This window comes from Anarhichas minor, unplaced genomic scaffold (assembly GCF_050575085.1).
Source record: "Anarhichas minor isolate MPS153535 unplaced genomic scaffold, ASM5057508v1 ptg000037l, whole genome shotgun sequence".
In the NCBI taxonomy this organism is placed as follows: domain Eukaryota; kingdom Metazoa; phylum Chordata; class Actinopteri; order Perciformes; family Anarhichadidae; genus Anarhichas; species Anarhichas minor.
This window is the reverse complement of record NW_027466483.1, coordinates 1,378,946-1,397,214: the sequence shown is the minus strand read 5'-3', so window position 1 is coordinate 1,397,214 and position 18,269 is coordinate 1,378,946.

The window sequence follows — 18,269 nt, the reverse complement described above, 5'->3', positions numbered from 1 at the left end:
GGCCTGCCATAGGTCACAAATATTCTTAGTTTTACTAATTACTTCCTTCCAGTTCCTGTCCCTGGCTTTGGCACTATCCACCCCTACATAAACCCCTAATATCCTCCTGTCATCGTTAGTTATTTTAAACCCCCATTTATCTGTTCCGATACTATTGTCTTTAAAAAGTAGTAGTAGTAGTTCAGACTTGGAAATGTTGACTTTTGCCCCCGAAGCCTTTTCATAATTTTCTATGTGGGTCATTACCTGCTCTATATACGTGCTGTTTTTCATAAATATATTTATGTCATCAGCATATTGAATAATTTTTACTGTGTTATTCCCTTAAGTATTTATCCCCTTTATTTCATTATCACTTATGATACTCAACGCCAGAGGCTCTGCCACCAAACTATAAAGCCTGGCGGACGGAGGACACCCCTGCCTGATCGACCTCTGTAGCTCCACTGGTTCAGTGAGAAAGCCGTTACTTCTGGCTTGAGTTTTACACGATTTATAAAATTAATCCCAAAACCATATTTATTTAGAACCTCCCACAAAAATTCATGTTCTACCCTATCAAACGCTTTTTCCAAATCAATTCCCAATAAGCACCCACCCTCTTTAGTCATTTTATTTACAAGGTCTTTCACAGCTATAATGTTATCATTTATGTCCCTGTCTGGGATGCTATATGACTGTGTGTCTGATACAATAGTTCTGATAACTTCGCGCAGTCTGTTCGAAAGTACTTTGGCGATGATTTTATAGTCTGTATTTAATAAACTAATAGGTCTGTAGAAATTCAAATTGTCTCTTGTGCCTTTTTTTTTTTTTAAATCAAAGTAATTATCCCCTCCGTTACCTTTTCAGAAGCGCTGTTTTTGGACTCCATTTCCTCTAACACTTGCAACAGGACTGGAGAGAGCAACTCAGGAAAACACCCGTAGAGTTCCGCAGTGAGCCCATCAGAACCAGGGCTTTTATTATTTTTGAGATTTTTAATAGCTGCTTCTATTTCCCGAGTTGTTATAGGTGAGTCGCAATATTGTTTGTCATTTACACTGATTTGATTTGTTATAAGCTCCATTTGTTTCTTTGGCGGGCATTGCCTCTTGTACAAAATGCTGTAATAGCTTTGAGCCATCTCCAATAAATCTTTGCTGTCAGTATGTACTTTGTCCTCCTGGTCCTTCAGTTCTTTTATGAATTGGTTCTCCTGAGTTACTCTCTCCAGTCCCAAACAAAACGCCGTACTTTTCTCCCCCTCCAGCAGGAACTGATACCTACTTCTGATTGCGGCTCCCTTGCAACGTTTGGTCTCAATTCCTGCCAGTTTAGCCCTATATATCTCATAATTTTCACTATTATAATTTATGTCTAAATCCATTCTTTCTATTTCTTTGTTTAAAAGATCATTCAGTATACTTTCCTCCCATTTTTCCCACCCATCTTTTGTCTCTACTATAGTTAATGCTCATTTTTTTTTATTCTCTATTTAATGTCATCCCAATAGGCTCTTATTTTCTACATGTTATATCATAAGCACTTTGAGTTAACAGCTTTTTTCTTTTGTTTCTGTATATCACATCTTCTAAAAGACTATTATTAAGGCACCAAGTGCCTCTACCCCTTTTTGCAGTATTATCTCCAAACTTCAGCTCTACATAAGCGTGATCGCTCCAAGAGTTAAATATGTATTCCATTCTAGTAATCTTTTTAACCAAACCAGAAGCCACCAGGGCCAGGTCAGTGCGCGACTGTTTAAGCTTGCCCAGCACTACCTGCCTCCGGGAGTAACCTCTAATTCTAGGATTTATGACCCTCCAGACGTCAACCAGGTTCTTTGCAATCAATTCCTTCAGCACAGTCCTACTTGTGTCACATTTAAATTTATCACTAGAGTTATCACTATTGCTAAGTGTGACATTGAAGTCTCCTAAAACGATTGTTTTATTGTTTATCCACCTGTGCAGGTCTTTAAAAAAAGCCCTCCGCTCCTCTTCAGTATTCGGAGCATGTATATTAATTATTCTGATAATTCCTTCGTTAATGAATACATCCAAAACTATGTATTTACCATCACCGGCTTTAAAAACACACTTGCTATTCAGGCTGAGTTTTTTGTTAACTAAAATAGCCACTCCTCGAGCCCTCCCAATTCCCTCTTGGGAGTGGACTTCCCCGTTCCACAATTTCTGGACATATCCATTGGTTTTGGAGTCCCAACCAGTTTCTTGAAAACACAAAATGTCCGTATGTTTATATTTGTCTAAAACAGCTTGTATTTTACCGCTGTTTTTAAAACCACTGGTATTAAAGGAGGTTATGGACAGGGAAGCCAAGGCCATGAGGACAGTCAGTAAAGGAGTGTATACAAAAGCCAATAAATACATGTTCTTATTTTTTTTCCTGCTCACCTTTTTCTTTGGTTTCCCTTTTGTTGCCCATAACCCCCGTCTCTTTCTCATCTCCTTGGCTTCAGAGAAGTCCATGTCCGACTCACCAGATATCTCTATCCGCTGTGATGTCTGCGGCCCAGACCCGCTCTCTCTCATCTGCTCCATGTCAAGGGAGGACCCGATCTCCAACTGATCTTCCACCCTCCTCAGCGCCTGCGGCCCAGTCTGAACTGTCTGTGCCGGCACCTTCTCCTGCACCTCAACCTCTGCCGCCCTTCCCGGTTCGCCTCTCGGCTCCGGTCCCACGGCCTGCTGCAGCATACTTGTCTCGCTTCCCCCTGCTGCAGCTGTGGTAGTCTGTTGTCTCTCCTCCTCCACCGGACCCTCCGCGCCGCTCTCCTGGATCATCACCGTGCTGCCGCCATCCTGCTCCTCACCGTCCCTCTCTCCGTCCTTCTCCAGATCCGAGCCGCTGGACTCAGTCTGGCTCGGCTCCTCCGCACTCGCGTTGCATCTGCAACTCTCTATCTCGTTCCTACATAGAGTGCACTTTTTCTGCTTCTTTTGGGCGCACTCCCTTGCGTGGTGGCACATGAAATCAGGGCAGTCCCTCAAAATGTGTCCTGGCTGTATGCACGTTCTGCAGACTTTGACCTGTTTGTTGTGGAGCACCCTGAAGTACTCCACTCCCAATGCCGTGTTAAATCTTGTCGAGTATGGTAATGACTGCACCTGTTCATTAAATTTTACATTGTCCCCTCTGCCACTTTTGTGCCTGGCCACATCCTTCTTTTGATAGGGGACACTGCCGAGACTCCCCATGCATGTAGCTTGGCCACGATCTCCGCGTCCTCAATGTAATATGGCAGGTTCAAGAATGATACTACCAACTCATCATTGCTTATCTCTCTCACGTGAGCTCTGTTATCTCTTATTTTAAATCCGTCCATGAGCCTCTCCTTCCCTTTCGGGTGGCTCATGGTAACTTCGGGCTTATCACCCGGCAAGCCATGAGGCCTCCACACAGCTCACGGATACAGTCCATCAGCTCCATTACTGGTATTGTGTCTTCCCCCTCCAGCTCAACACTCACAGTCAAGCTCTGGTTTCTTTACCTTTCTTCCTCCACCGTCACCCTCTTCTCAAGTTCTTTGAGACTTGCCAACATCAATCTTTCTTCATCCCCCATCATCCTGGCGTGTCCGTTCCATGTCTTTTCACCTTGTTGGTCCGTCATATTTAAAATAGTGCTGGGCAACGATTAAAATATTTAATCGCGATTAATCGCATTGTTATGGCAAAGTTCATTAATGAATTCAAAAGTAGTGTATTGCACACTTTTATTTTAAAAGTACTGCTATATGAACAAAAGAGCAATAACATTTGGTTTAAACACTTTAAACACATCAGGTTGTTGTTAGCAGCAGTATTCCCTTTACACAGTAGCAGTTCTATCTCTTCACTATCTGTGCTCAGTGTGTGACTGTGTGTGAAACGTTCCACTGCTGTGCAACAGGAATAAAATGTTTCAGCAAAAATGTCTGTCTTCACGACAGCTCTACTGTTCATCAATATAATGCTGTAACTCAGAGGTGATGATGGTTACCCAGAGATCAAAGAATAAAGACACTTTACGCACAATTTAGGTGTATTTTCCCTTTAACTCACGAGATGCAGCATGTTTTATACTTAATGTGAATATAATTCATACTTTGTTATCTTATTCGGAAATATGTTATTCTGAAAACCGGATGTTGTCTCACATTAATCTTTCCGCTAACTTTCTTAGCTCATTCTTGAGGCTCATACGTGCCGTCATTCGTTGCGATCCTAAAGGTGCGTTCACACCAAACGTGACACGAATATTAATCAGCTGCAGTTTGTATCCACTTCTCTGTGGCTTTTGTTAGCTTGTTTTGCTTTTGTTTATCTAACTATACTTCTCCCACACGCTGCATCAACGTAGTCTGCTGAAGACTTCCTCCACTGCTGGCCTGCCAGTGAGCAACGGACTTTCAAAATAAAACAAAATAAAAAAATGCGTTAACGCCGATAAAATAATTGTCGGCGTTAATTAATGAATGCGTTAACGCGAAATTAACGCGTTAACTTGCCCAGCACTAATTTAAAACAAACAAAAAGCGGCCCGCTCAAAAGAGAGTACAGGGGAAAGCCTCCAAATGAGGAAATGGAAAAAAAGAAAACCTTCCCCCCGATCAGTGAAGCACTGATGGGGGTACTGGAACTAATCGAACGCACTACTCAAAAAAACAGCCTTCACTTAGGGCAGTGGTTCTGAAATTGTGGGGCACGCCCCTCTAGTGGTGCGCGGTGGTATTACAGGTGGGGCGCAGGGGGAAATGCAGAATATAGATATATTTTTTTAAAGTAATTAATAAATGCATGGCGAAATGTATGGAAGCCCGTTTCTGCCACTGTGAGGAAAAATACAGATCCTGTAAGTCATTATAATGAGATACCATCTCAAAATAATGACTTGGCGTCTCATAATGACTTACTATCTCATAATAATGTTATTTGATATGGACATCACAGTAGCATTAGAATTGTAACATACATTTATGCACAAAGCCCAGATGCACTGTGTTAAGTGTTTGAAGCGAAATGTTAATTTACAACACCTGTCCACAGGAGGCTTTTTGCCAAATTGTAGTTCCTTTTTGCACAGATATAACTTTATTTGCATTGTTCTAACAAAGTGATTGCACTTTGTTTTTGTCTGATGGAGCGATCTGGTTTACTTGAAAGTGATTGCAATTTTCTTTATTCTATTATTTGAAAAAGCACAGACGGAGGAGTCACAAAATGTTGTTACAATTTTGTTGTGGCGGTGGGGCATGAACATTTTTCTTCCTCCAAAGTGGGGCGCGACAGAAAAAGTTTGAGAACCACTGACTTAGGACATGGAAACAAAACACAAAGTAGAGAGAAAAAGGAGAGGACAAAGAAAGCAGCGTGCCTCTGAGGAGGATCACCCAACCAACTACGCACACCTGTCTGTCTCGTTAACGATTTTTTTTTTTTTGTCTTTTTATTATCAAAAATACATATTAATTTTACACACAAGCAATGACAAACTTTTTCAAAAAAAAGTAATTGACATTGAACAAAGGAAATAAAATAACCCCTCAAAACAAAAATAAATTAAATTAAACACTTAACATTTACACAAAGCAAATCAACAAAATTAAACCTCCCCATAAGTCAAACGACATAAACCATAATTACTGATAAGCACGACAAAAGAAACCCCAAATAAGCACACTCAAACTACATTAATTAAACCCTATAACCAAAATGCACTCGACACAGATAAACAAACCCAAATCAAACCCAGCTATACTACACCCTCATAAATTCCACCCAGCCCGTCCCCCTCTACACCTCGGCCCTTTCCTCCATTTACCCCCACTTTTCTGAAAACCACCATGGCTCTTTCGCACCAGACGGAGAAACACAGAGCCTGAGGGGTTCTCCGGCCGCAGCAGACAGGAGCTACCAGCCCCACTGCTGAGGGCATCGTCCGTGTCCATCGAGGACCCCACCAGCCTGCTTCTCCCCTGCTCCGGTCCGTCGACTTGCTGCTCTGGCACCTCTGGTCCGTAGACTTGCATCTCCTGCATCATCATCACTTCAGTCTGCGTCTCTAGCGCCATCGCTGCTCCTGCCGTCACCTCGTCACTGGCTCGAGCCTCGGCTCCCTTCCGTTCTGCATTCAGCGTCGTCACCGGTGGCTCCGCAGCTTCTGCTGTCATCCCCTGCGTTGGCACCACACCCGCTGCCGGCACTGGCACCACAACTGCTGCTGTCACTGGCATCACCCCCGCTGCTGTTACTGGCTCCGCCTCGATGATGGGTGTCTGCTCCGGAATCAACACGGTGCTGGCGTCCATTGCCTCCACATCCAGCAGATTCTCTAGCTGAGTCTCAGGCATCATTTGCTGGCTGCTATCTGCTGCCTCACCGCCCTCCTGGGCCTGCTCGTCCTCGGAAACAGAGGTGAAGGAATCCGCAGAGCTGTTTAGTTCGACCAGCTCCTCCACCCCCACCTCCACCACCCTCTTCTCCACCACCACCCTCTCACGCCGGCACAGACATATGTCCATAGGCATCCTGCACTGCCTGCATTTCTGCTCCCTTTTTTCAGTGCATTCGCTTGCCACAGTTGTGGCACGTGAACTCAGGGCACTCCCTCATAATGTGGTCAGGCTGCATGCAGCCCCTGCAGATTTTCACCTGGCCGTCGTGGAGCACTCTGAAAAATTCAAAGCCCACGGCGGTGGCGAACTTTGTAGAGTACGGCAGGGACTGCACACTATCCGTAAACCTGACTCTCATAAATCAAGTCCCGTCAGTCACCTTTGTGCTTGGCCACATTCTCCGCCTTATCAGGGAGACCACCGTCACTCCCCAACTCGCCAGTTTGGCCAAAATGTCTTCATCAGTGATGTAAAACAGCAGGTTTAAAAAAAGAGACAATTAGCTCATTGTTCGCAATCTCTTTGGCATGGACCCTGGTATCCCCAGCCTTAAACCCCTCCATCAGTCTGTCCTTACCCTTCCTATCAGACATTGTCAGTTCGAATTTTCTCGGTGATACTCGGCACGCAAAGAAGCGCCCCACACAGCTTCTGCACATGGGTTATCAAGCACATTGCACTCATTCCCTCCCCACCCTCCAGCTCTACATTCACTGTCAGCTGCTTCAGGTTCTGCTCCTCTCTCAGGCTTTCCGCAGCCCTGTTAGTTGCGCTTGCTACTCCATTCAGCTCAGGCGCGTGGTTCATCACTGGGCCAGGCCGGGCCTTCCCTTTTTCTGCACTCAGCGTGGGGATATCCATGTGGGTTGTCATCAGGCCGGTCTGGGTCGTATCCGTCTGTCTGTTCCGTGTGGGGAAATCCGTGGGGGTGGTTGATGAGCCAGGCGGGGTCGTCTCGTGTTGTCCAATCAGCGTGGGTATGTTCATGCGGGGTGTCGATAAGCCAGGCCGGGTCTGGTGCACAGGTGTGTCAGTCATCATGGAAAAAAAGAAAAGCGCTCCTTAAACAAACAATTGAATAAGGAGGAAAAACACGCCAAAACGGCGGACAAAACACTTCCCCCCGAACAGTGTAACACTGACGGGGGTACTGGCAACGAACACTCAACCAACAAAAAAAAGAAACCACTCAGGGCATGTAAGGAAAACGAGGACAGATAGGAGAAAGCAGGGGCAAACAAAAAGTGTGCCTCCTAAGAGGGACACTCGCAGCTGTGTGGGCCCACAATGCACTCTGTCTCATTAACGATCAGAGAGGTGTGGCCGTAAGCAAGTTTGTCTCCAACACATAGTTCTTTAAAACCTACAACAGTAGGTCAATTTTAAAACGTTAACGAACCTAAACCAGTTCATTAATTAACATTCCAAAAATATGAAAATATTGATATATTGATTGATTCTCTTTTCCCTTTTTAACTTTGTACTAATCAGGCCCAACTCTGCTTAGCTTCCGAGATCGGACGCGATTTTTTTTTTTTTTGTCTTTGTTTCATTATCAAAAATACAGATTTATACATTTCAACATTTTGCCCGTGTTCGTCGTCGTAGTGCCAGGCAGGGTTCGGTGCACATGTGTAGCAATCATCTTGGAGAAAGAAAAAAAACGCGCTCTTTTACAAACAATTGTAAAACAGGCAAAAAACACGCCAAAACGACGGAATTAAACACTTCCCCCCGAACAGTGAAACACTGTCGGGGGTACTAGAACCAACAATCAAACGACAAACAAAGACACTCAGGGCATGTAAGAAAAACGAGTAGAGTACGGAGAAAAGCCGGAGCAGAAAGACAGGCGTGCCTCGTCGGAGGAGCACCTGCAGCTGTGTGACCCACAATGCACTCTGGCTCTGGAAAGAGATTTTTTTTATCTTTTTATTATCAAAAAATAGTAATTTCACAAAATATTATTTTCAATATCCATAATATTTACAACAAAAACACACATTAAGTGCTTTCAGTATACCAAACACTAAGACTAGCGAAAACCAAAAATCATAAAAAATTTAATTTAACCCCATAAATAAAAGCAAAATAAAGATCTACTTGGCAGAAACACAACAAAAACAAAAACAAACAGAAAAGATACCTCAAAACAAACCACCCAACAATAAAAATCAATATTTTCACAATTTGCTAGTACTTACGAAAGACAAAACTCTGTTATAGCAGAATCCCCCATCCAAACAAAAACATAACCCTCTTTAACCAATCCTCAAACACTTTATAATAACTCAAAAAGTATCCATACACACAATTACCACAAAGCAAAGATCAGAATCCAAAAATAAGGCAGTCATCTGTAATCTGACATATGGTGTTTTTCTTTGTAAAATTCCCCAGGAAAAAGTATTTTTTATGTTCATACAATAATTTGCAGTGTGCTTTCACACACACTCCAAATATTATGTCTTTTTCCTCAAAAAGCATCTTGTTTCTTCTTAGTATGCTTATATGTCTTGCAAAGGCCAGCATAGTGTTGATTAAAACACTGTCTGCTTCCTTCATTCTTTTGGGCACGCCAAACTACCAGGTCCAGTCCCATTCTAAGTCCAGTTCAGCCTTTATTCTAAAGTGTTTATATAGTAGATTTCTCACATATTCCCTAAAAGGAAGGAGACCCAGACAGTGCAGCACTAGGTGCTCAAAGTTCTCATTTTCTTTTCTACATACTGCACATTCCCTCTTAGATTTCTATTTATGGATTTGATGCAGGACGATGCTTTTAAATATCCTTCTGTGCCTTATTTTGAAATCTGTGTTGAAAATTGCCGGTGGGATTAGTGGGATATCCGCATTTCTCCATATTCTTTTCATTTGTTGTTTGGGGAATATTCCTTCCCATACTTTTTCCGATGCTGGTTTTGTTATTATTTTTCTAATGAGGATGTCATATATTATTTTTGTTTTTATTTGTGGGACCGGGGTTATTTTACCCTCAAAGCACAGAGAGATTTACAGCCTCGTCCTGCATCAAAACATTTTCCCTCCACAACTCTCTCCACTCTTGAGTTATGCATTCATTTATTTTTTCTCCCATTTCTTTTATTTGTTTGATTTTATATTTTCTCCCAGCTTTTTTAAGCCTCGCACCGTTTTCTCTATGTCGAAAAAACCCTCTTTATTAACCACCTTCCCAATAGTGGTTAACCCCGCTTTACCAAGGTGGCAGCTCACCAGAGGCCTCCCCCCCGACGTGACGAACGGCGTTGAGAGGAAAGGTAATCTCATCACATTCACCTTTTTATTGCAGTCAGGTCTGAGGTAGGGCAGAATCTTGTCCCATGCCTCCAGCACTTCCCTGTAGAACCCCGTCAGGGCCTCCCTGACATTTCTGGGAGAGAAAGCGCACAGATTGTACATGCTTCTCTCGCCGTACTCTGCTAGGCGGCCCGTCAGGTAATCCTTCCAGGGCAGCTGCCTCTCCGGATCTAAATATCTACCTATCAATTTCACCCTCAGTGTGTCTCTTTTTGCACTTATATCAATTAGACTTAAGCCTCCCTCCCTTTTGTTAGCAATTAATGTCTTGCGAGCTATCGCATTTCCCTTTCCTCTCCAAAGAAATGAGGAAATCGCGCTGTTCAGCGAATTTAGAGCCCACTCTGGCATCTCACAAGACCCCAAAATGTGATTTATTTTGGACAGTATTAGGGCATTTGTTATGATTACCTTTCCTTTCACGTTGAGTCCTCGTGCACACCATAGATTTAAGGTTCTTTTTGTTTTCCCTAAAACCTCTCTCCATGTCTTGTCCCTGGCCTCGTTTTCATCCTTCCCTATATAGATTCCTAAGATCTTTCTTTCCTGTTTCATTATATTATAACCCCAGGAATTATTTAGTGCCTCATCCCTATTAAAAAACATTATTTCCGATTTATTTTTATTTACTTTTGCACCCGAAGCTTTCTCATATTTATTTAATATCTCAATAATTTTTTCTATATTTTCCTTTGTTTTAACAAATATATTTATGTCGTCCGCATATTGAACTATTTTTATTTCGTTTCCTGTTGGTGTTACTATCCCATTTATTGTTTTATCATTTAATATCATATTTGCTATTGGCTCCGCTATCAGACTGTACAGTAGAGCCGACAGCGGGCATCCCTGCCTAACTGACCTTTCGATCCTTATACTTCCTGTCAGGCTTCCATTCAATTTGATTTTGCTTTCTGCCCCTTTATATAATAGTTTTATCCAATTAATAAATACTTCACCAAATCCAAACTTTCCCAATATTTCCCAAAGAAAATCATGACTCACTCTATCGAATGCCTTCTCCAGGTCCACTCCTAGCATTATCCCTCCTTCTTTTCCCATAGTTCTAACTGTGTCTCTGACTGTGTTTATTGAGTCTGCTATGTCTCTACCCGGTATACTATATGTTTGTGTTGGTCCTATTAATGTGCTGATTACCTGTTTTAATCTCTTTGCAAGTGTTTTTGTCAATATTTTATAGTCTGTGTTTAATAAACTGATTGGTCTGTAGTTACTTAATTTTGTCTTACTCCCCTTGTTTTTGAAAATGATTGTTATTATTCCCTCAGCGAAAGAGGCCGGTGTTTTTTGTTCTTTTCCCATTATTTGAAAGAGTTTGGATAAGATCGGTATCATATGTTTTTTATACTGTTTATAAAACTCTGCCGGTAGGCCGTCCGCCCCCGGACTTTTATTGTTATTTAGTCCGTCTATTGCCATCTCTATTTCTTCCCTGGCTATTGGCATGTCACACCAATTTTTATTATTCTCTTCTAGTTTTACACTTGTACTATTTATTACATTATTGTTTTCTTCTTCATAATCATTTCTTCCCTTTGAAAATAGTTTTTGATAGAAGTCTTGTATTTCCATCTTTATTTCGTCTTGTTCTTCAATCATTTCCCCTTCCGTATTTTCAATTTGATCTATATATGTTCTTTTTTGATTTATTTTTTCTAAGCCCAGAAAGAACGCCGTACATCTCTCTCCTTCTATTGTATGCTTTGCTCTGCTTCGAACCATTGCCCCTATGCATCTTTTCCTTTCAATTTCTTTAAATTTTTCTTCATACATTTTAAATCTTTCACAGTTATGATTTGGATTTATTTCACATTCTGTTACCTCTTTTTGCAGAAGTTCGCTTAAATCCCTTTCTTCCTTTTTTTCTTCCCAGTTCTTTGTTTTGCTGTGTTTTATACATTTTTTTTTTATTTTTCCCTTTGCATCTTCCCAAAAATCACATACATCATCTACATAGTCTAAATCTCCATCAACATTTCTTAGTAATTTCTCTAATCTTATTTTTAATTCCGGTATTCCTCTAGTATACTAGTGTTTAGGCACCATATGCCTCCTCCCTTTTTTTGTTTTATTTTTCCCACTGACAGTCGCATATACGCATGGTCGCTCCAGGTATTGAATTCATATTTAAAGTCTGTTACTTGCTTGACTATACTTGAAGCTGCCAAGCAAAGGTCAATTCGGGATTGCTTTAATTTTCCTTTCACCGTTTGCCTCCTTGAGAAGCCATTTTTCCCTCTGTTAAAAACACTAAATATGTCTATCATATTATTTTGTATCATCTTTATTATCCCTCTACTTGCATCGTTTTTAAACGTGTTATTCTTTGATACATCCTTTTCATCTAAGGCCACATTAAAGTCACCCATAATTATTGTATTTATATTACATTCATTTCCTATTTTCTTAAAAAAATCTCTTCTTTTGCATTCATTGTTTGGTGCATATATATTTATTTATCTATAAATAATCCCATTATTCTCAATCTATTATTATCCTTCCTTCATCTTTATAACATACTTTTATATTATTAAAAGTATTTTTTTTTCATTAACACTGCCACACCACACGACTTACTGGTCCCATTATTTATATATACATCACCCTCCCACTGTTTTAAATCTTGATTTTTGTAGTTCTCGTCCCATCTTGTCCCACCCTGTAGACATATTATTTCTGTTTTTATGTGGTTTAAGATTGAATGCATTTTATTTTTATTCCTCAGTCCATTCACATTTAGTGAGGTTAAAAAGCATCATGAAGAGGAAAGCTCTCATTTATTATTTTTTCCCTTTGATTTATTTTTCACTTGCCAATCATTTTGCCTTTTCCTAACTTCATTAACTTTTGTGATGTCCATGTACGAGTCCGATCCATCTACTGTCTGGGAGAGCGTATTTGAGGTTTCCACCTGCCTCCTCTCAGGCTCTGGTGTGGCCGCATTGTCGGGTGCGGTCCCAGGTCTTATTAGCTCAGCATCAGGAGGGTTTCAGCCCTTTTTCCCAGCTGTATTACTTTTCAGCTTTGCTTTCTCCTTTTCCCCAGGGCTTGGACCCGGTATTTTATTCAGCTCGCCTGCGCCACTGTTAGGTTTTTAAGAACAAAGGATGAGAGAGCCTGCAGGCCGCAGGTAATTTTCTTCTGCGAGCTTCTTACTGCGCACGCGCATCAGAAGAATGAGCTGGATCCGGTTCAAAATTAAAACAATATTTAATGTACTACACAAAGTTCACATACAAACTGAATTAACTATCAATAGTAATGTTCTCGAGAACAGAGACCACATGCACGCACCTCACTCACAGGTCTGGCCAGTCCAGGTTCTGAAAAACGAGAGCGGAAGTGGTCTGAGGAATGCTCTCTCGAACGTTGTCTTTTATAACCCCTGACAGTCGGAAAGTGTCCGAACTGTCCTAAAACATGTGATTGGCTCCATTTGAATCCTGTCCCCTCCCTGGATCGATCCTTTCTGGCAAACATCCTGAACTCCTCCTCTCTGACCTGCTGGTCAGTTGTCCATCCCCCTGCTGCACCTCTGAAAAGGCTCACTCAAAATGATCCCTTACTGACCCTCAAAACTATTCATACAGTTTTAATACCTTTAGTGACTATACTTCAATGAGTTAATATACTGTAACATATAATATCCTCTATAAGTGAGGATATTATAAACATAATACATTCCATATGGAAACATATTGTGACACTTCTACTCACCACTAGGGGTGTTATTTAATCCTACTAATAATGCGTTTAATACTGAAAATCCCCCCTAACACACTATTCATAGTGTGTTCATAAAATCCCCGGAAGAACACAGTCCCTTTTCCGAACCAGCGTGCATGGAAGTTTCCAACCGCAACAACCTTATCTTACATACTGGCCCGAGGGCATCCTTCCCTAACTAAACAGTAGCTAACAACAGTTCAAGTTCATATTCATCATCTACACCTTACTGATTGCCCTATGCTTGCCTCACTAAACAGTATCAATCAACCTCTGTATAAGTACACGAATGCAAGGGATGCAGCAGCGAACACAGAGGACCAGGTGGTGGAGGTGGGGGAGGTCCTGCGTCGAGTTCTGGATCCATCCTGCGAAATGAGGGACAGAGAAGAATTCTGAGAAGCCTTGTCTGCTCCTTTTTCACTTGACAAAAATTATATTTCCTAATACAATGCACCTCTAAATCCCAAATTGACCCTATAAAACAAAAACCAAACAAAACAATCTCTCTGAGTCAATTTTCCAAATTATCAGTATCTCACCGGATGGTTTTCAGAAGTCCATCTGGACTCAATCAGGTCCTTCAGCATCCCAGCGAAGATGATCAGGAGCTGCTCGTGAAGTCCTGCTATGGCATCACGAGTGAAGTTTACAAAACGCTATTGGTTATAATATATGCAATTAATCCAATCGACATTTTTATTGATTGACTCCCACCAGAAAATTCTGATTTCTGGCATTAAATTAATTAAGCAAGCACCCCCCTTGGTACTCCTATGGCATCTATGTAAACTTGGCCATCCAAATGAACCTCCCATGGTCCACCTTGTTGGTCAGCACCACTTACACCTTTGGACCTCATTCACAGTCAGCTACCTGGTGATACAATAGGAGACTACTTTCTCCTGTCTGCGGATGCCTCTGTGTTCTCCACCTGTGAAAACAAAACTTAACTCATGTTAGTTAGCACCCTAGTATATCTTATTTGTCACCACCGCCCCATGGTCTTGTTTGGAGCATGGGCATCTGTTGCTGTGGGGGTCCAAATATGCATTCTCTTTTCCAGTGACCTCTCCGCCCGCATCCATAGCATTCATCTGCACCTACAGGTCTTCCACACCCCCCTTGCTGACGTCCTCTTCCTCTGCTGTGTCCACGTCCTCTGCCTCTGTACTGTGGTGGGGGTTGGTAGTACACCACTGTGGGGTCCAGGAATGCTGGACACAGTTGGTATGGGGTCGGGGGTACAACTGGATTTTGGGGCTGTTGAGAGGCCTGAGCCTCAGCTACTACCATCTGTTTCTTGGCCCGTTTCCTTTGATTTGCTTCTCTATCATACTCTGCTATTTGGATTTTCAGGAAACGCTGCATCAGTTTTGTCAGATCTTCCTCTCCTTTGCTTTCTCTTTCCTCTATCTGCAATTGTAGATTTTTTCTGGCACGATCCAGTTCTCTTAATTCACTTCTTAGTTCTTCTACATCCTTTCTCTGTCTGTTCTCTTTTTGCTCTCTCAGCTCTTCCTGTCTTTGTCCTTCCAACACCCCTGCTGCCGAAGTTGATGTAAACATTATGCAGCCTAGGAGTGTTCAACGAACTCTCAACTCTGTCTATCCTACTGGGCTCTAATCTAACAGTAGCTCTGACTGTGTGAAAAATTAGTTTTTTATCACAATTAAAATTGCAAAATTAAAAATTATGGAAATTAAATTCTGAATTAAAATTAATATTTAATAAAAATTCTGATTTAAATTCAAAAAATTACAAATGTCAGATTCAAAATCAACTATGCAAGCTAAAATATTGAATCAAAATTAACAATTTTAGGATAAAAATTGAATTGAAACTGGGAGTTAAAATATTGGATTAAAACTAAATTTACCAACTGAAGTCGAAATGAAACTAAAAGGTTATCAATGGCAATTAGAATACTGAATTAAACTAAAATTAACAATTTAAGTCAAACTGCAAGTTGTAAAATGATAGAGTCTAAAACAATGATATTACAAGTTTATCACCAAAAACTAATTTTATCTACTAATCCACGGGTGACTTGAGTATTTCTGTAGTTCTAAGACAATTTCACCTCTAGGTTTTCTGGGTAATGGAGTTTTCTGTAATTATCAAGCAATTACTCCTCCAACCGATAGGTGGCAAAGTTGTCTCTTCTTCTTCTATGGTGTTTTTTTTTTTTCAAAAATCCACGCAAAAACAGACAATGGGCTAATGCTAATGCTATTAGCGGCTATCGCTACAAGCTAAACTAACCGGCGAAACCGTGTCTTCAGCACACAGACAAATCACCGTAGTTTAAACTCTTATACCATGCCGCATTCACACACTTTATGCTAGACCGTGCTTGGCATCTCCATATGCACCGGTTATTTTATAATCTTTTTTCTAGTTATCTAGGTGAGCACAAAGCAGGCTCCGGCTCAGCTAGCATACACTCACTACAACGAAGCGATCTCTCACAACGCTATTGTCAACACTGCATCCATCATTCATACCGTGATTACAATGTATGAATACCCACTCATTACCTATTACCCACCCCGGATTATATTCCCTAGAACTCAAGTTAAATCCTGCGCTTTGCAGCAGTCAGCCTCTGTGCCCGCAGAGCGCTCGACTCTGTAGCGTAACTGTCCTGTTGGCATTCTAAGCTCATCAATATGTCCCGTCGGGCAGAGTTCTCACAAGGCCCACCTAATAGGCCAGCCAGCTGGTCAACTACACAGAGTGGTAACAGCGCGAACTCTGGCAAAACCCTCCGGAACTATTACATTTATTCCCTCCCGTTATTTGAGCCTGAGCTCCGAGCCTTCTAGCTCTGAGCCCTTAGCTCTGCATAGCTTGATCAGGGCCAACGTCTGAGACGTACCGTTCCTCGACGGACCACACCGGTGGGATTTAGCAAAAAAGAACAGCGTGCAGGCAAAATACACGTGTTCCTAATCCAGTTTGCAAGTGTGCTCCATACAGTAATCAGCTACTTTAAATTTCAAATCAATATACTTTACCGGCTTGCTGCGGCCTGCTCCTTTGTTCGGCTCTCGGAGGCGTTGACCAAGATACTGTCTCTAAGTTTTCCTATACTACCTATACAGATTTTATTAAAAAGGTTCTGTTTACCCGTTTGTCTTTGGCGCCAGAAGGTATCTTAGTCAGCTCCTCGTCCAGTCCGTTTTCCAGCAATTATCACGTCGGGGTCACCAAATTTGTTAGGTTTTTAAGAACAAAGGATGAGAGAGCCTGCAGGCCGCAGGTAATTTTCTTCTGCGAGCTTCTTACTGCACACGCGCATCAGAAGAATGAGCTGGATCCAGTTCAAAATTAAAACAATATTTAATGTACTACACAAAGTTCACTTACAAACTGAATTAACTATCAATAGTAATGTTCTCGAGAACAGAGACCACATGCACGCACCTCACTCACAGGTCTGGCCAGTCCAGGTTCTGAAAAACGAGAGCGGAAGTGGTCTGAGGAATGCTCTCTCGAACGTTGTCTTTTATATCCCCTGACAGTCGGAAAGTGTCCGAACTGTCCTAAAACATGTGAATGATCCTCCGTTGATCAGTGATTGGCTCCATTTGAATCCTGTCCCCTCCCTGGATCGATCCTTTCTGGCAAACATCCTGAACTCCTCCTCTCTGACCTGCTGGTCAGTTGTCCGTCCCCCTGCTGCACCTCTGAAAAGGCTCACTCAAAATGATCCCTTACTGACCCTCAAAACTATTCATACAGTTTTAATACCTTTAGTGACTATACTTCTATGATTTAATACATTCAATGAGTTAATATACTGTAAAATATAATATCCGCTTATATTGCACACACATTCCTCCATATTATTATAACATAGACTGCATTTTTTTTTTTTCCTTCACACACTCTGGCAAAATGCCCTTGCACCCCACACTTGTGGCACAGAAAGTCCGGGCAATCCCTAAGTATATGCCCCGGCTGTATACACATCCTACATACTTTAGTCTGTTTGTCATGTAAAACCCGGAAATATTCTGCTCCTGGCGCCGTACTGAATTTCGTTGAATAAGGCAGGGACTGGACCTGGTCATTAAATTTTACTTTTAAGAACCTTGTTCCATCTGCTTCCTTGGTTCCGGGCCACATCCTCCTCCTGATCGTGGAGGCCGCCGACACTCCCCAGCACTCCAGCTTGTCCAGGATCTCTCTGTCCTCCGTGTAGTATGGCAGGTTTAGGAAGGACACCACCAGCTCGTCATTGTTCAGCTCCCTGGCGTGGACTCTGGTCTCCCCGATCTTGAAACCTTCCAAAAGTTTCTCCTTCCCTTTAATATGGCTCATTGTTAGCTCATACTTCTTATCTCCAATACAGCGGCACGCCATCAGACCTCCGCACAGCTCTCTCACGCATTTCATAAGCTGCATTGCACTTATATCTTCTGCACCCTCCAGCTCCACACTCAGCGTTAGCTTCATGTTATTTCTCCCTCCGTTTTCATTTTCAACTATCATTAAATCATCCTTTTTTAGTTCATTGTCTGTTTGAATTGTCGTTTCTCCGTTCCGAGTCTGCTTGTCATTTAGGTCCGTCATGTGGTAAACAAAAAACGCCCCTATTTAGGGGGATGAAAAATCAGAAGAGTCCCCCACACAGTGAGACACTGTTGGGGGAAACAAAAACTGAACTAAACTAACTTAGTCTTTTTTCGCATGGAAAATACCAAAAAGGAAAGAAAAAAGGAGGAAAAACCACCTCCACCATGTGCCACGTAGGACTTTCTGGTTCACCAAACTCACGCGTGATCTCAACGTGCTCTCGTGGGATTTTTTTTT